Below are 20,397 nucleotides of genomic sequence, written 5' to 3' on the forward strand. Positions count from 1 at the left end.
GATTTTCCTATGCAAATGAATATGGTTCCAATTAACATATTTTAACTTAATGTACATAATCTCCATGAGAATTTGGCTTCTGTACTTTAGTGTGGAAAAAAATAAACTGCTGTATTTAGTGAGGTTAGAACATGCCATTTAAAGAGACTGAAAGTTTGATTGTGGAATGTGGGAAACAATATTGGATAATATAAAATGAAATAATACATAATCTAATCACTTTACATATCTCCATTTTGGAGGAGTAGCCTGAAAAAATAAATACATAACTTTGAAAATTCTGAAGTAGTTTGAAGTGGAGTATTTCCACAAAAAAAATTCTGACACTGAAAAAATTTCTAGTCTACATCTCTGCTAGTAGGAGGTTGGGGAAAACATTACCCTTTGCAACAGTGAGATGACAAGACTAACTGTTTTGTTGTGTGATAGCTGTATATGGGGATTGTGAGTGCCTGTGTCCTAATCCTTTCCCCTTTTACAGCACAATGGTATGCAGTATTACTTGAACATAAGGCCCTTGGGTAGTATAGATTCTGAGACTCTTCAAAGAATGTTAGATTATCTTTCCATCATACCAGATTACTATTTTTGCTAGCTATAATGGCTGAAGGGAATTGCAGCAAAAAAGATGTGGGAGGTCAGAGGTTTCCCCTATCTTGATGAATAAAGTTATGTTCCAAATCTGCACACTTCCAGGTATTTTAACCATGATTCATAATTTCCCATACTGGGACTTTGAGAAAAGTTATATTTCTGAACATTGTGGAAATTTGAATTAATTAGATTGAAATATTCCTCATTTACATTTTTTTAATGTGTCTTACAAATGTTTCTTTTTTTTTTCTTTCAAGATACAATTTCTACCAAGCCATGAGTCACATTAATAACATTTTTCAACAAAAATAATCACTGGACTCTCTCTTTGTTCAGGGGCCATCCAAATAAAAAAAAGCTGGCCTTAAGGATCCTTTGGGAGGAAAGGATTATACTCGGAGGACTTAGCTTGTCTTTCATCTACTTTTGGGATCACTTATTTTAATAGTAGTAATTGAAGATGTTTACAGTCAATGAAGTAGATTTCACCTGCCTTCTTCTTCAGAAAGCATTCCAGTATTATAAAATGTTAAATGTGGGACTCATCAAGTGTAGTTAGTGCGGATAATTTAGTACCTAATTCTTCACCTAGTGCAGGGGTAGGCAACCTCGGCTCTTTTATGACTCGTGGACTTCAACTCCCAGAATTCCTGAGCCAGCATGTCTAGCTGGCTCAGGAATTCTGGGAGCTGAAGTCCATGAGTCATAAAAGAGCCAAGGTTACATACCCCTGAGCTAGTGACATAGTCAAGAATGCAGTGATAATTATTTCATAACCATATAATGATCTATTAACACTTAATAAAGGATGAATATAATAATTCAGAATACACATTTTTGTATAAGATATGCGAACTCTATTTCTAAGAGAAACCAAGGCTAATTATACCTTAACAACAAAAGGAGTAGAAGAGATGACTGTATAACTTCATGGCCCATCTAACTCTGTAATTATACACTTAATTCTTCTAAAGATTTCAGGTTTATATTGAACCTAATAGTTAGTTTCTATTAATTTTTTAAAGTGAAGTATATTTTTAGGCTGTGGCACTGAGGATAGTGAAAAGAAACAATAACTTAATTATTATCAAACTGCAATCAAATATTTGAAAAGTGAGAAAGAATGTAAACAAAATGTTGTCTTTATTCCTTCATTCCTTCATACTAAGTGTGTTAGTATGTATTTGGGGTTTTTTTTCTGGAAATGTTTTGAATACTGGTAGTCCTCGACTTACGACCATAATTGGGACAAGAACTTCCATCACTGAGTTATGCGATTGTTAAGTGAGTCATCACATGATTGTTCCTGAATTTATTATCTTTTTGTCATGTCTGTTAAGCAAATTTGGCTTCCCCTATTTGACTTTGTCTCTTGGAAGCTAGTTGAGAAGTTGCAAATGGCAATCATGTGACCATGGGGATGCTGCAACAGTTGTAAGTATCAGGACCAGTCATAAGTCACTTTTTTCAATACCATAGTAACTTTGAATGAAGATTACCTGTATGGCAGTTAAGAATAAATTCCTAGCATTTACTAAAAAAAATATTATTCTGTTGTAAACATATATTTCTCTCAGTTTAACAATGTAATGTAATATTTCCAGCCAGTACATTTCCATTGAGCATTATAAAATTTAACACAGAAGTAATGCTTTATTGTTGCTTGTTTTGTTGACCTTTTACGTCTTATGTTGGTGACATATTGGTCCTCTCTGTCTCCAGTGATATGGTATTTTAATGCTAGGATGGAATGGGTCAGATAATGAAAGTCTCTGGTACATTAACTTTCAATTTCATGAATGTCTGAATACAGTCTGGAAGATAAATAACAGGCATTTTCTTCCTTGTACACATTAACATTTTATAAGCTGGTTATATTCTCTGTTGTATTACTTTACAGAAGGCTGTATGCTATGATAGCAAAATGAAAATGTACATCTTTGACAAGGATGATTACATAATAGCTTGTAACTTCTAGGAAAGATTGTCAGAAAGTGAGCTTATTGAGTAAAGTGTTCTTAAATGTACACCTCATTTTGCCTAATGTAAGTGAAGATTAGTCTTGCCTTTTGATGTTAGCTTTGAGGTTTTGGCTGGCCTAAGAGACTGAATGGGTATGGCAACATTCCCTATATAGTTTAAGCTGAATGATAAATATAAAAAATAATTAGGACAGGAATATAGTAACTGGACTATCTCCTTGTCCTAATTAGTTGGTAGAAGCAAAAAACGGTGAAATAAGTTCACAAAATACTCTGCAAAGTCTTTCAGTACTACCTATCACTTTTATGGCTTATTGACAGCTACATATTTTTCTTGATACCCTAACTGAAAACAGACAGCTAGCACATTCCTTAGCTTTATGGTCTCTAAATATATATAGAATCAGCAGCCTGTAGAGCTCCGGATGGCTCCCGACCTTCGCTCTTTTCGCCGTGACCTGAAAACCTGGCTATTTGAACAGGCCGGCCTGGACTAAGGGTTTGGGGTTTACTTTTAACTTAATTTATTGGTTAGGGCTAATTAATTTAATTTATTTTTAACTTTTGTATTCTATATTTTAATTGCCCTGTACACCACCCTGAGTCCTTCGGGAGAAGGGCGGTATATAAATCATATATATATATATATATATATATATATATATATATATATATATATATATATATATATATATGCAAATTATTCAAATTGCTAATAAAGAATTTGGGAGGCTAAGATGATCATTTCGAACTCTTTATGTTCTCATCAGTTAGTCATACCCTTTATCTGAGATTCGAACCCGGGCTGATTATATATCAGGCAGTGTTTTAACCTCCTGAGCCACGGGTTCCTTCTCTCTTATATTAGCTGGAAGGCAAGGCAAATGTATGTTTAAGTATTTGTCAAGGCTTTTTGAATGGACCTTGCTAATTAACTCTTTCATTCCTGTTTTGGCCCGGCTCAGGGCTTATCCACAGGAACTAGTCAACTTATGACAGCTCATTATTTGTGCAAATTATTCAAATTGCTAATAAAGAATTTGGGAGGCTAAGATGATCATTCAAAAAGCCTTGACAAATACTTAAACATACATTTGCCTTGCCTTCCAGCTAATATAAGAGAGAAGGAACCCGTGGCTCAGGAGGTTAAAACACTGCCTGATATATAATCAGCCTGGGTTCGAATCTCAGATAAAGGGTATGACTAACTGATGAGAACATAAAGAGTTCGAAATGATCATCTTAGCCTCCCAAATTCTTTATTAGCAATTTGAATAATTTGCACAAATAATGAGCTGTCATAAGTTGACTAGTTCCTGTGGATATATATAGGGAGGGCAAATGATCCTAATAAATTGTTCATCCAGACACATTACATTGTAAGCCTATAGAACTTTCCGCTTTGTTCACTATTCAAGAATCAGAATGTTGGACTTTGTACGTGCCTCTGTTTTTTGCACAGCTTCATCTAATGATATCCCCTCAGTGCTGCTATTAGCTGTTGTGCAGACCTCTTAGAAATAGAAGGACATTACAGGAAACACTGCATAAAAATCCAAGGAAATTTTGATGGAGAAAAATCTATATTTTTCTGACCAAGCAAGATCTGAGATATATTATTTACCTATCACCTTATCTCTCTCTCTCTTTTTTTTGTAAGATCTGCTTTGCAATGTCTATTCCATAATGGACTGGACACACCAGCTTCTTTTTTTCTTGCTGCAGTGATTTGCACTGAATGAATGAACCTTTTATTGTCAAAGTACAACCATGTATACATTGAGATTGGCTGAGCCTCCCTTCGGCCCCCACCCCCAACTTACAGTGACACAAACCCTCCATCTTATTACACCATGTGAGCTAATTGCACAACACACCGGCCTCGCAAGTCAATCATGCATAAAGTTTACAAAATTATTTCCCGTTCAAGAGCCTGACAGCCCATGGATAAAAGCTGTTCTTCAGCCTGTTGGTATGGCTGGCTATACTGCTATGTCTCCTACCTGATGGTAGGAGAGTAAAGAGATACTGTCCAGGGTGTGAGTCATCCCTGAGAATCTTCCTCACTCTTCCAAGGCAACGAGCCCTGGCGAGGTCATCCAGTGGTGTCAGGGGACAGCCCACAATGTCTTGTGCTGTGCTCACCACCCTCTGTAATGCTTTCCTATCCGCGGCTGTCAGACCAGCATACCAAACCACAATGGTGTACGAGAGGACGCTCTCTATAGTAGACCAGTAAAAGAGGGTCATTAGCCGTTGTTCTACCCTGTTCTTCCGCAAGACCCTGAGAAAGTGAATGTTGGGCCTTTCTGGCCACCTGGGTTGTATTAACTTTCCAGGTAAGATCTTCGCAGAGATAGACTCCCAGAAATTTAAAGGAGGAAACTCTTTCCACACAGTCCTCCCTGATGTAAAGTGGGGCAGGTTCCTACTTTTTCCTCCAGAAGTCTAGCACTGTTGATCCTTCTACATTTTATTCCTTGAGCCGCCTCTCTCCCTTCTCCAAATTCATAAGCTCCTAGTCGGTGTCCATAAATCCTTTTTCCTTTATTTAACTAGAGCTAACGGGATGGATAATTTATAGCTCCTCTGATCTTCTCTCCTTTCATATTTCTTTATTACATCTCCATTCTCTAATCTTCCATTCTTATTATTTAATATTTCTTCTACGGAAATGTGTCACCAACTAATCCTACAGTTCCTTTCACATTGTGTCCTGGGTGTTTTCATAGGTAACCATTGAAATAACAGAATTGTGGAGTTGGGAAGGACCACAAAGATTGTCTAGTCTAGTGCCAGGGCTTTTTTTTCTCATAGAACGCTCAGAACGGAGTTCCGGCACCTTTTTTGGATGGAACCTTATAGGGTAGGCAAGGTAGGTTGTATGACATGTGTGAGTTCCGGCACCTTTTTCTTTTACAAAAAAAGCACTGTCTAGTGCAATCCAGTGTAATGGTACAGAAAACCAATTAAACCACTCTTGAGAGAGATCTCTACAGTCTCTTCTTAAAAACCTGCAGAGATGAAAAACTTAATCTTTGAAGGTAAATTGTTCCACTGTTGTACAGATATTATTGTCAGGAATTTTCTTCTTATATTTAAGTGAAATCTATGTAGTTGCAACACGTATCCAATATGCTGGTCCTTGTTTCTATGGCAATGGATAATACTTTCTGTCCATCTTTCTTACAACAGTCTTCTATGCATCTGAACACTGATAACATGTCTTCCCTCAGTCTTATTTTCCCTGAACTGAACATTCCAGGTTCCTTCAGCTGATCTCCAGTCTTTTTATCACTTTTGTTGCCTTCTTCTGCACCTGTTCCATCTAGAAATTTGATGCACAGAATTGCCCATTACATTTCAGGTGTACTCTCACCAGTGCAGAGTAGAGGGGAATCGGGGATCTTTATGTGTTTAATGCAGAGCTTCTTGTAATTCTTTTAGTGATTGCCTCACACACTTCTGACTCATTTTCAATTTGTTGCATAAGGACACCGAAGTCTTTAGGTAGCGTTTTTGAACCATGAATTCCCTGCCTTGTATACATGTTCCTTCCTAAATGTAATGGATTTGCTATTTAAGACACCAGTTAAGGATACCTAGCTTGGTAGCAATGTACTGTATGTGAGAAGAATCTGAAAGATCTAGAAGACAGCCAGCCAGCCAGCCAATATATAGTGAATAAAAGGTAAAGGTAAAGGTTCCACCGCACATGCGTGCTAGTTGTTTCCGACTCTAGGGGCCGGTGCTCATCTCCGTTTCAAAGCTGAAGAGCCAGCGCTTGTCCAAGGACGTTTCCGTGGTCATGTGGCCGGCATGACTAGACGCCAAAGGCGCACGGAACGCTGTTACCTTCCCACCGTAGTGGTCCCTATTTTTCTACTTGCATTTTTACGTGCTTTCAAACTGCTAGGTTGGCAGAAGCTGGGACGAGTAACAGGCGCTCACTCTGTTACGCGGCACTCGGGATTCGACCCGCCAAACTGCCGACCTTCTGATCGACAAGCTCAGCGTCCTAACCCACTGAGCCACTGCGTCCCATATAGTGAATACAAAAGTTTAAAAAGTCAATGTCAACTTGGAGTTTGTTAATTGAATAAGTACATCCAGATTGTAGGGCTCAGTTGATCTTTATTTTGGTCAGAATGCCAGTACATCCAGGTGCAGTTAAACTAATATCTCGTCAGTGGTGGTCGGGGTTACAGGAATTCTCCTAGTCATTTGATTTCTGGAATTTTTTTCCCCCCAAGTCCCTAGTATAGGGACATGTTTAGAGGTACTCGTGGAAACAGTAAAATATTAAAAATTTAATCCTTATGAAAAATTAACAGAGCTAAATCTATAAGCTGATAGGATCAAATCACCTTTCCTTTGCCGATTAAATAAAGTCTTGGTGACTTTAGAGACTCACCATTTTCCTTGGTAATTGAGGGCTAGGAGCTACCTTCTTTTCAGATCTGTTTGAACAGCCTAGTTCAGCCTAACTGGATGTGACCACGCTTATACTATGTAGATCAGCCATCTTCAGATGATTCTATACTTAAAATCATATTTATAAAACTTAGTACGGTGATTTTTTTAAAAAAATTACCTCTAAGTTACATAGGAACATTTGGGCATCAATAAACAATTATTGATGATCGTTAGAGGAATACATTTTTACTGAGAAATTTCAATATGGAGTTGGATTTTGCTGATGATGTTTAATTCGCTGATCTAAAGTCTACCATTGCCTCTTGGGTATTGAAGGATATCCAACAGAGTTTAAGGTAGATACAATAACAGAACAAAAACCTTTGCAATCCTTTCTTAGATTTAAGAATACTGTACCGTCTCATTTGGGGTACCTTAAAATAAAAGAAAAATTGAATCCCCAGCATAGAAATGGGGTGATTTTTAGCCACAGTATACTTTGAAAACTGCTGGGCTGCAATATCATCTTTCTTACATTCCTGATTCTTTCTCCAGATTAGATGACAAAAATGATCAAGTGTTAGAAACTTTCCACAGATGAAACCTGTCAACCAGCGCAAGGTTGCAGCTGTGCTGATGTAATTGTTTATATCCTAGTGGTGATTTTTATTTTATTTTCTACTAGTAAAGTACACGTGTTGTATCTTAAATACAATAATCAAATTTTAGTCCCATGACTAAATTGGGATGAAACCATAGCTGACTTTGTCTAGATTCCATCTATGATTTGTTGTATAAAGAAGTAGATATTCTCAATGTTTTTCTTCACACATTATTTATTAAATATATAATGTCCCCCATCCACCTACTAGGCTCCCAGGAAAATATGCAATTAAAGCTATAGGTTAAGATCTGTTATTTAAACAGGGAGAAGATATGCAACATCATATGGAGAATAAAACTTGAGTGAATAATTCAAATGAAAGAATTTTGGAGTCATTAGAACTACTCAGTTTTTCAAATAATTTGTTGATGTGTGCTAGCATAAGTTGCATTTGAAATATATGTGTGGTATATGTGCATATACAACACAAGGTAATAATAAAAGTTATACTATTTGAGTGGTTTATGTTACTGTGTTCTCCTTGCTTCAGATTCTTTCGTTATTGATTTTCTGTTTTTAAATATTAAGCTGCCCAGAGTCATTCTGGAATCAGGGGGACTCCAGCTCTAATAAATAAATGATAAAAAAATGGAATGCTGAGTAAAAAAAAGTACATTCGGATGTCATTATTTTGCCACTTTCATAGTAACATTATTGTATATTTAGCAGTGGTATTTCCATTTACATTGGCTTCCCCTATTGCTATTATTTACAATATTTACAACTCTCAGATGTCAAGTTATGTTCTGCAGCAACTTCTGCTCGGGTTGGAAAACAGATAAATAAGATAAGTTATAAATAAATAAATAAACAAATAAATAAATAATGCACACATATATGTGCACAGACACCTTTTTATTTTCTCCAAGTTATTCTCAAGGTTTTCTTTTCTCTGTATATTTTGTTAAACCACAGTTGTTAAATTACGACTAAACTACTGTAGGTAAGATTTTGGAATTGTGGCTGTTATTTAATTTACATTTTTGTTTTCTTTCCCAGTACAAATTATTGTTTTTCCTTTGTGTAGATTTTCTTCATAATTTGAATAGAGTTATTGTTTTTGAGTGGATAAAAATAATATTAGATAATAATTTAATTTATTATTAATTATGTAATTATATTAAATACAACAATATATAATATATAATTGATATTTTAAATTCTAAGGGCTGTGTAAGATATTAGAAAAATAACTGAGATTGTACTTAAAGGACAAAGCACTGTTGTTTGAAAATGTTGCTTTTGTAACACTGTAGTAACAGTTTCTTAAAATCTAATATAAGCACATAGCGTAGTCACCAAAATGCTGCCACTTTTGCTAAAAGAAAAATACATTCTTATGCATTCATTACAGTTCTATTATAGTAGCAACGTTTATTAAAAGAAAACCCTCCGGATGCAATATGATTAGCATGAGACTGATGAATCTGAATGAATAGATTGCTTAATATGCTGGGAATTTGGCCAATGTTCAGCATCAAACTAGAATTTGGAGCTGATTTCTTATTATTGGGAGGTCTTTCATAGCACATCTTGAAACCAATCCAAGATGTACACGTTGCCTACCAAAATTTCCGAGAATTTTTTTTAAGCAGCCAAATTGAAAACCTCAAAAGACAAGTAGTAAATAGATTTTCAAGAATGTGGTCAGAAATACACATGTAACAGGGTCATTCACTTCAGGAATCATCTTATGGTAGTAGTAACTGAGTCAGTCTGCTGTGCATCTTCAAAACTAATTATATGTCAGATTTTTAGTGCACATTTTTAGCATTATTTATGATGCTATAAGAGAATTCTAAATATTCTGAGGATGGAGGGAATTTCCTAGTCATTTCATTGGTCCATTCTTTTGAATCTTGGATAACATTTCAGAAATACAATATGTAATAAAGATACAGTTATTGGCAGGTACAATTATATAATTAATCTTAATAGTTATATACCGTAGTTAATCTGATTATTGGTAGTTGTTTCTGCTGAAAGAAAGAATGAAGGAAATCTAATCTTGCATACATCACAAACACACACACACACACACACACACACACACACACACAGATCTGCGTGCCATCCTGTTTGCCTGCAAGGAAAATCAACATGATCCAACTGGTTGTAAGCCGACATCTGCCATGATGTCATCTCAATCAGTTTTTCTATCTCAGCTCTATTTCTGTATGTGTAAAATAAGAACTTGCACAAATTGAATAATATTTATATGATAAAAGTAGGCAATTTTAAAATTGGAAGAGATAGGAATATTTTTTTAATCTATAGATAGACTTTTAAACAATAGACTCCAGTTCTGTCTGAAGTATAGACCTGACAGCTAACAATGAACAAAAACAATAATGGAAAGAAATAATCTTTCTTTGTTGTCATAATTACTACAGAGTCCTTAAGGTGGTGTCTAGCTGCTTCTGTGACTCCAGCCCCACACTGTAAAAGGGGTCTGAGAAGAGTCCATGGCGAGCTTCCCTAATCTGAGGCGGTCAAATGCATAATTCTGGGATTTATTTGCAATCCCAAAATATTTGGAGGTTTTGGAAATTGGGAAAGATGCTCTATGGGAACTATTTGTGTCAAAGATTTTGGTCATCTGCCCCTTCCAGGGGGCCATCAGATGCTAGCTGAATCACCAACCATATTTTTGCAATATCTTTTAGATCAGTATTTTTCAAACGTGGCAATTTTAAGATGTGTGTACTTCAACTTCAGAATTCCCCAGCCAGCATGGGAGTTGCAGTCTTCACATTTTAAAGTTGCCAAGTTTGAAAAACACAGTTTTAAACTGATTCTTAAACCAAAATGCTTCTTTGTACTGGGAACAATTTTTTTAGATGTAAAAGCGTTGGGCTATATTCTGGGTCAATCCTAAATACTTAGATAAATAACCATGCAAACCACCAGTGGATTTTAATACTTCAGTTTTTAAATGAAAATATTGTTTGCTCTTGTTTGTAATTAGTTCTAGTTAGCCTATACTTGTACCATTGTCTTGCATCCAATCTAACAGGTCACCTACCTGTATGTTATTGACAATTTTTGGCCCCATAGAAATCAAAATGGGACAACTTGCTGCATCCAACTTGCCATGTCCAATTTGCCATGGTCAACTCGCTATGGTCAATTCACCACAGCCAACTCTCCATGGGACAATTCAACAATTCAATTTAATTATTTAAAATAATTTTTAAAAAAATATATTATTTTTTGTCATTCACATTTCATTTTGTCCCTCTTTTGGCATCCTTTAATCATTCTATTCACTATTTCTTCGATATTAGTGTAACTCTTGTCCTGTGGTGGCTTGTCCCACAGCGAGTTGGCCATGGCGAGTAATCATAAAGCCCGTAGAAATAAGGGGAGATCTGATCTGGAGTTGACTTCTCATGTTTGCTACTTGTGAGGAATATAGCCTCACCCCAAGGACAAACCATGACTTTAACATTTCATATAGTTTGGCCCTGTAACTCTAGATCTGAAGCATTAGAAGAAACCACAATGTTCATCAATTAGATCTACATATTATGGATAACTGCTGATTTTCCTTATCAAACTGAAAGGATAGCTAATACCGTTATTTCTGACTGACAGCATTTCACAGAGCCAAGAATTCAAACTTCTGGAAACAATTGTCTGCAATGGATTTCATCTATTAACATTTAAACTGCTGAGTGTAGCAAGTTGTTTCTTACTTGGCACATATTTGTAAAGCTTCAAAATCTATATTTAACATTTATCAATATTATTAATAATGTCCAAATACAGAGTCACAAAATACATTTAACTGTTCAGCAGTGCCATCCATACAGGGGAGGAGAGGTTTAAACAATGAATTGTGTCAGTGCAATAGAAGTCCTTCCACTTTTATACTTTACATGTGTCACTGATGTTCATACAAAGGTGCATCCTTCCCCAGGATGGTTGATGTTCTTATTGCAAATAAATACACAGTCTAAATATACAATGGTAACTGCATAATTCTTTGTAATATTATATATATTTATATAATGTGAATAGGATGAAGGAGGACAAATTGCACCATTAAGTATCCGTGAGTGTGAAAAGTAATTTTGATGACTTATTTGTTTTATGCCGTAAGTAGGCATGGCATCTGGCCACCCAAATTTGCCCTTTAATTAAGGTGAGTTTAATTGATAGGAAAACAGCATTTACTCATTTTGTTAGAGGCTCTACTTGACTGTATTAATGTATCAGTTAATTGAGATGGTTATTATAAATGAGGCCATCAACAAATAGCATGAAAGTGAACAGATCACTTTCAAATGTATGGCAAGAAAATTAACAGTGGTTGAAGTAATTTTTCAGGCATTTTTGTTTCATTAATAAAACTCAGAACTTCTGTATACAGGTAGTGCTGTTTGACTTGGTCTTTGAATGTAAACAGATACTGCTTTTAAAATAAACTGGATTTTATTGTATAAAGTGCTAAATATATTACACTGATTTTATAGAAGTATATAAACAATAGTAACATTAAGTGTTTAGATTGTAAGACATTCTTGAGGGAAGGTATTAAAATTATAGTGATCAAAGGTAAATTAAAACTAATAAACAGAAAACACATTTGGACTGAATTAATAATGACGGTAATCCTAACTACAATTCTTCCCTCGTGTTGGATTTCTCTAGTTGTTTTAAACCCAAATTCCTGTCAGCCTTATAGTACAACTAATGTTTAAGAATATTAGGATTGTGGTCTAACAACTAGAAAGAACCTGGTTGAGATAATTGAAATACGATCTTTCAATTTTCCCTGATGTCAAAGAAAGTTTAAAATTGTCAAGAAAGACAACCATGCTATGACTGCATTTTTGTAGACAAAAAAATATTGTTCACTTTCAGTGGAAAGATAGGAATTCCTTTGCTATATGCAATAGTTTCATTTTGTTCCATAGGGATATCATAAGGATAGTAGGCATATCTGAACTTCAAACCAAGATATGCAAAATCTTAAAAGTCCTATTCATCTTAAATTACTTATAGAAAACAAGCTAGTTTTAACATCAAACATGCGTTGGGTGTGTGTGTGATTGTGCAAGTAAACAGGGCCTCTGCAGAGGGGAGGTAAAAAAAGGCAAGATGGGGGCTGCAGTTATGTGATCAATCAGATAACTTGCTGGTTTTTACGTGGGTTGCCTATGATGCACAAATAATATCCCAAAAGCCAGACCTTGCCCTAAAGAAATTTATGCAGAAACATAAGCATTGCAAAATGTTATAGATTTATTTAGCCTAATGTTACTCAATGGCTCTAGCTGTCACTTCTTAAAATTTCTGCTTTTGCTCTCATTTTATTTTAAATGCAAGGGCTTCAAGTAAATAACTTGAAATGGGAAGAGCTGAGCTGAAATTCAAGCCAGGTTTGTGGAAAGCTATATGTTGTTAGTTCCCATGTATAAAATACTTTACAACTATTATTTTATCCATTATCAAAGACAAAAATAGGTGTCCCTTCCAGATTCCAATCTCTCAGTGTTGTGTATGTAAATAGTTGCTAACAAGGGAATTAGCAGATTGCATTATAGCAGGGTTTTGAGCGGGAGATTCAGGTGCAATCATTGGATGCAATAAACTAGAAGCGGGAAAATAGACTCCGTTGATTGGTTACAGTTCAAACACTACCCCTATAAAAGGTTGCAACATTTGACAGTTGACAGTTGACTTTGTGTATTCAATAAACTCATTCGTTGTTAAACCACTCTGAGTCCTCGTCTATCAGAACCAAACAATTGGCGACGAAGGTGGGATAGACAGAAGACCAGAGAATCGGCGGAATTGTCGCGCAAAGGCGGCAAATTCAGAAACGTCTCACAGTCAACCGAGCGGCCGCGGCAGAATAAGAAAAATTCTCCGAATGGCGCAAATTGGGTCACTGAAGGAATTCGACCCAAACTTCCCCGAGGATTGGGAAGAATACATCGGACAAGTCGAAGGGTTCCTGTTAGTGAACGGAATCACAGACGACCGGAAAAAGGCGGCAGCATTATTGACGATTTGCGGCACACCGGTCTATCGAATCGCTGTCGGACTGTGTCAACCGCAACCGGTCTCAAGCGTGCCTTATGCCGACCTCCTAGCCAAACTAAAGGTCCACTTTACACCTAGGAGATCCGAACTCTTCTGGCGGCGCATCTTTGAGAAGAGAAACCAGAGACCGGGAGAATCCATACAAAAATTTGTCGCTGCCGTCAGGGTAGCCGCAGTACGATGTAAATACGACAATTTAGAAATAAGAATTCGGGACCGAGTAGTACTGGGCTTGCGTGACGAGCAGCTACAAAACAGAATAATCGCCAAACCCACTGGCGATCTGCAGGAAGTGATCGATGAACTTTTAACGTACGAATCCACCGGGTATCGCGACCCCCCCCGCAGCAGCATGGCAGCGTCGTCCGAGATCAACCAAGAGGGCTATGTGGACTGCGGGGAGGCGGACCAGCAGTGGGTAGAAGATATTGCTGAAGTCTCTAGGCGATTCGGGAAATTGGCGCCAAGACCACCCAGAAGTGAAGGGCCTGAACCTAACCGCCGTCAACAACCCGCAACTCCGCAAAGACAAGCGACGGGGGCACAACGACCATGGAGGGACACCGCAACCAGACCGCGCGACAACGACAACCAGAACCGGTGTGGCAGCTGCAGAGGCAACCATCCCCGCGCCTCTTGCCGATTCCGTACCGCAAAGTGCAGGGCGTGTGGAAAGACCGGCCACATCCAGGCCATCTGTAGGAGCCGTGCTCGCGACAACCGCCTTCACGAAGTCGATGTGTGGCCCGAGGGTAAGGTAACCCCTTATTTCAGTGGCAAGGAGACCCCTAAACCCTGGGTTAAAATTCCAAATCTAGGGGAGGTGGCGCGTGTCAACCGCAGGAGAAATGGGAAAGGTAGCAATTTTCCAGAAGGAAAATTAAAAATCATAGTCCATCTGCAAGGGGTTCCTTGCAGAATGGAAATAGACTCAGGGGCTTCAGTGTCAATAATTTCCAGTGAAACCCTTGAGAGGATTGAACAAATAAGTGGAAGAAAAATTCCACTTAGTTCAACAAACATTCAATTAACTGACTTCCAAAAAAGCCCCATAAAAATAAAAGGGAAGATTAGCCTTAGCGTTAAATTTAAGGGATTTAAGGGGGTCTTAGATTTAATAGTTACTGAGGGACATAGGACTAGTCTAATTGGCCTTAACTGGTTCCCTGCCCTGGGCATTTGGATCGGGGGAATAAATTCAGTAATTAAAAATAAGACCCTCGAATCAGTCTGCAATGAATTTGCAGACGTATTCGATGGATCTCTGGGTAAATACAAAGGGCCCCCAATTAAATTTAATCTAGACCCCTCAGTAAAACCAATCAGGCTTAAGGCCCGAAGGGTACCTTTCGCCCTGAAGGAAAAAATCGAGGCCGAGCTCGACAGGCTTGTAGGCCAAGGTGTATTAGAACCTGTTGAGGGTGGTTTGTGGGAAACGCCGATTGTCACACCCCTCAAACCCAATGGGGATGTGAGAATCTGCGCTGACTACAAGGCCACCCTGAACATTGGAATGAAAAAACACGCTTACCCGGTCCCGACGGTGAAGCAGGTCCTCGCCATGATCCAGGACGGCGCCATGTTTGCCAAGCTAGACTTGGCGCATGCGTACTTACAATTGACTGTTTCTGAAGAGGCTGCAGAAGCACAGACGATTGTTACCCACAAGGGGGCGTTCCGAGTCCACAGACTGCAATTTGGTATTGCAGCAGCTCCAGGCATCTTTCAAGAAGTGATGGAGAGGACTTTAAAGGGCATACCTGGAGTATGCCCTTACTTTGATGATGTCTTGATAGCTGGAAAAAATGAGGAAATGTTAGTAGAGCGGCTGGAACAGGTATTGGGCAGATTTAGGAGGGCTGGATTGAAACTAAAAAAGGAAAAATGTTGCATTGGGGTTAAGTCCACTGATTTTTTGGGGTTCAGGATTGACAAAAATGGAATCCACCCTACCCCTGACAAAATTAAAGCAATTAAATGGGCTCCTGAACCAAGGAACAAGGCTGAACTACAGGCCTTCCTTGGCTTGGTAAACTTCTACCATATGTTTGTGCCACACAAGGCTGCCATTGCAGAACCCCTCCACAGACTCTTAGATAAGAAGACTCCTTGGCAGTGGCTGAACAAACATAGAGTTAGTTTCCAAACTTTAAAGGACATTCTTTCCAGCCAATCAACTGTAACCCACTTTATAGAAAATAAACCAATTTACCTAGCGTGCGATGCTTTGCCCTATGGTGTAGGGGCTGTGATCAGCCACTTAGACAACCAAGGAATACAAAGACCAATCGCATATTATTCCCGGACACTAACCAAGGCAGAGCGGAATTATGCTCAGATAGACAGGGAGGCATTAGCAATTGTGGCAGGAGTAAAAAAGTTCCATGACTACCTTTATGGTAGGAACTTTACCATACTGACTGACCACAAACCCCTGTTGGGACTGTTTACCACGGATAAACAGACTCCCCAAATCATGTCGCCCAGAATGCTGAGGTGGTCCATTTTCCTCTCAGCATACTCATTTTCCCTCCAATACAGACCGGACAAGGACATGGGACATGCTGACGCCCTTAGCAGATTGCCCTTAAACATCACGGAGGAAGACCCTGCCCCTGTGGGACAAATAATGTCCCTACAGGACATTCCTGATTGGCCTCTAACTGCTAAAGACATAGCTGTGGCAACAAATAATGACCACACTTTAAAGAGAATAATGGCCTGGGTCCTGAGTGGGTGGCCAAACGCCAACCCGGATGCAAAATACATTCCCTATTTTAGAAGAAAAGATGAACTGTCAGTTCATTTGGGATGCTTACTGTGGGGAAATCGTGTGGTTATTCCTGGAATCCACAGATCAGCTATTTTATTAGAATTACATGAAGGACACCCAGGAATAGTACGGATGAAGGCGTTGGCTAGGAGTCACTTGTGGTGGCCAGGACTGGACAACGACATTGAGGAATGTGTTGCCAATTGCCATTTGTGCCAACGTTCTAGGCCAGAACAACAACACATCCGTACGCATAAGTGGGAGTTAGCTAGAAATCCTTGGTCCAGGATTCATATTGACTTTGCTGGACCTTTCCAAGGGTTAACATTTCTGGTAGTGGTTGACAGCTTCTCTAGATGGCTAGAGGTAGTACCAGTCAGTTCAGTAACTTCAGGAAGAACAATACAGGTATTAAGGGGCCTCTTTGCCACTCATGGGTTACCGGATGTAATCGTGTCTGATAATGGGCCACAATTCACATCTATTGAATTCCAGGATTTCCTCAAGGCCAACTCGATTAAACACAAGACATCAGCACCCTTCCACCCATCCACCAACGGCTTGGCTGAACGAAATGTGAGGACCACGAAAGACGCCTTAAAAAGAATCATTCGGGGCGACTGGCATCAAAGACTGGCCGAATTCTTGCTGGCCCAACATACGACCCCATGTTCTGCTACAGGCAAAAGTCCAGCTGAAATGAGGTGGGGAAGGAGACTAACCACCAAATTGGACAGATTACACCCTGACAGACTTCTACCAAGTGCTGAATTGGACATTCCAAATAGAACATTTAAAGTGGGGGATTTAATCTGGGCCAGGAACTATGCCCAAGGGGACAAATGGATTCCAGGGGTGGTTACTGAAATATTAGGTCCCCTGTCGTACACTATTGAGGGGGAAGGGAATAGGATCAGCAAAAGACACATAGATCAGCTGAGGAAGAGATCTAGTGGATGCTTGCCAGTAGATGGGGACCAAAGTATATTTGGGGGAAACAGTACATCCAGGTTCAGTGATAACAACATGCCAGAGAGTGAGGTAGAGGAAAGGCAAAATAACTCATCCCCTGGTACCCAACAACAACAATTTAGTCAAATTGACTGGGAAGTACCCCTGCGAAGTAGGCCAGTGACCGCTGATCTTCAAACACAAACTAATACACAAAACAGCAACAGGGAAACATCAGAGTCTGGTAACCAAGAGCCCAGGTCCAACAGAGACAATCAGCCAAGCAGACAATCAGAAAGAGGGGTCCCTAGCAGCCAGAGTAATAGATACCCTTCTAGAATACATAGGCCACCAAAATATTTAAAGGATTTTGTACAGAAATAACAACAACTGGGGGGTAAGGGGTGTTGTGTATGTAAATAGTTGCTAACAAGGGAATTAGCAGATTGCATTATAGCAGGGTTTTGAGCGGGAGATTCAGGTGCAATCATTGGATGCAATAAACTAGAAGCGGGAAAATAGACTCCGTTGATTGGTTACAGTTCAAACACTACCCCTATAAAAGGTTGCAACATTTGACAGTTGACAGTTGACTTTGTGTATTCAATAAACTCATTCGTTGTTAAACCACTCTGAGTCCTCGTCTATCAGAACCAAACACTCAGGGTCTACTATCTGTAGCAAGATACACACGGTGGCTCAAGGCAAACTACTCAAGAGAAGTAGAATTAGGGAAAAAGCTATTTGGCAGCAAATACTTCAGATTTGATTTAGTTTACCCATCTGCCTTTCTGTCTCTGTAGACACAGGTACTTAACTACCAAAGCTAATGCAGATTGTAGAGTACTAAGTATTGCAACATTTTACTGCAAAATCTGTTTTGCTGCTTGGTGGGTGGAACCCACCCCATTATTTAAAGTTGAAACTTACGCTGCAGTGTGTCTACAGGAGATTGCTGTTGTTGTCAGAATAACACAAATAGTATTGTGGAATCATGCCTCAGGTTCTGACCTTATGTACGTGTGTAAAAAAATCAGGGCTCACTTCAGAAAGCCATGGCACTACTTCTATTACTCTACCTTTCCCTTGCGCATCCCACAGGTATCGGTTGGATTCATGGATTGTTCATGGTGGTTAAAAATGATCTTCAAATAGAATGTAGATGCTGTTTTCTTACTCTACTCCTTCTACAGCATGGGTGTCAAACTGCCCGCCCATAGGCCGGATGCGTCATGCCACCCCATTGCTGGCAGTGGGAAAAAAGTTGAGATAAGTCGCGATACGTCACGTGACATTGCAAGTTTGACACCCCTGTTCTATAGCCATAAACCAAAATTTATAAGGGTTACTTTTCTTAGTCTCCTCTAATGTACATTTGTCTCCCAATCCAACCACCCCTTTTCCCCTTGGGCCATTTCTTTTCTTCTTATCTAAGACTAAGACTGAAGACAATTTTATTTGTAAAATGAAACTTGGCACATAAAAGCAAATGGTATAGGAAATATCCCTCTGTCTGTGCTCTTCAAAAATCATCATATTTAGCTGGCTGACATAATTTGTGTCTCAGCTCCTCATCTATATTTGTGTTTGCAAAGCTAACAATTTCTAAAAATGTAAAAAAAAATCTTTTTTGAGAAATTACTTCCCTGAGGAGATTTTTTTCTTTTTGCATTTCTCATGTAATAGTCAGAGAAGGATTTAAACAAGCTAATTATATATATATATATATTTCTATAAAGATCAGCCATGTTTGTCAGTATTTTCACACGGTCAGAACTGGATCAGAAGCAGGGTATGCCCATGGTTTTAAGGCAGAAAGGAAATGAAAGTTTTAACTGCTTTAAATTTAGCACCGTTTTTGAAATTTCATCATGAATGCAATATAAATGTTGCAGTTCCCCATTTAAAATATATTTATAGGAATAGTATACTGTATCTTCCCCCATAAATAGCATTTGTAATACCCTTCAAGATAGTCTAGACCAGGAAACCAAAACCAAGAATATTAATGGTATATTTTATTGTAAGGTTCCAGTAATGGAATTCAGCAGATCTGAAAGCACATCTTCCTTCCCTTGCCTTTACGTTCCACAGAATTAGGTGGGTCAGTGCAGAGATACTTTTTTCATCCCCATTCCTCCTTTGGACTCTTCTTCCTATCTCTCAACCTTATTACAAAGAGAATGTTAGAACATTTAAATAGCTTAGCAAAAGCCTGATTGTCTCCTAAAGTATTTTCTTCTTCCAATATATTCAGAGGCCTTCTAATATATTCAGAAAGATGAAAACATATTTACATACTATCTTCATTATCATAAGAGTTACTATTAGAATTTGTCTTTTGTGTCTCATTCTAGTAGTGTAAAAAAAACAACCTTTGAAGACAGTGCTGTTAAGGTCAAAGTTACAGCAACTACACCTCTGGAAATAAGAGCTGTCAGACTGTCAGCTAATATTAAGAATAGCCTTGATATATCAGATATAAGCAATTAATGTAGGCAGGTTTAGTTCTTGAACACCTATTTAGAAGTGACGTTTGTTATTCTGTTTGCCAGACTGACATTTATTGGTGAGGATAAGTAATATTCACAAGATATACACATAATATGAGATCAGAGGGGAAATAAGTGAAATTTCATGTAAAGATTCAGTGAATAATGCTAGTAAATAGGACAAGATAGATACATTTAAAATCTCAGAAAAAAAAGTTTGGTGAGTAATAGTCTGAGGCAAATCTGGTTATCTATTCATTATATTTATATCCTTTTTATCTTCTAAGAGCTGAAGACAACATGCAGAAGCCTCTCCCCGTTATATTTAACCTCTCATAAATTTTATGAGATGAAGACTGACTCAAAATCAGCACTAATGACTGATAGGGAATGCCAGCCTCAAATACCAGCCTGCTACCATTCCAGGTTCAGAAATATAATTGCTATATTATCATAGGAAAACATATTGTA

At 38.3% G+C, this 20,397-nt stretch overlaps 1 protein-coding gene and 1 long non-coding RNA gene across 2 annotated transcripts in view; both read left to right on the plus strand.

Moving 5' to 3' along the window:
- Positions 1 to 13,529, plus strand: part of LOC310632577 — a 79,521-nt gene extending 65,992 nt beyond the window's left edge. The window contains exon 2 of the long non-coding RNA XR_014490873.1: positions 13,317 to 13,529. This is a non-coding gene — a long non-coding RNA (uncharacterized lncRNA). The remainder of the gene's footprint in view (positions 1 to 13,316) is intronic.
- The window catches only part of SASH1 (SAM and SH3 domain containing 1), a gene marked incomplete at its 5' end in the record, with an annotated part of 622,444 nt that overhangs the window by 172,308 nt on the left and 429,739 nt on the right, over positions 1 to 20,397 (plus strand). The gene's annotated exons all lie outside the window — the stretch shown is intronic.

Source organism: Vipera ursinii (genome assembly GCF_947247035.1).
Source record: "Vipera ursinii genome assembly, chromosome: 1".
Taxonomy (NCBI): domain Eukaryota; kingdom Metazoa; phylum Chordata; class Lepidosauria; order Squamata; family Viperidae; genus Vipera; species Vipera ursinii.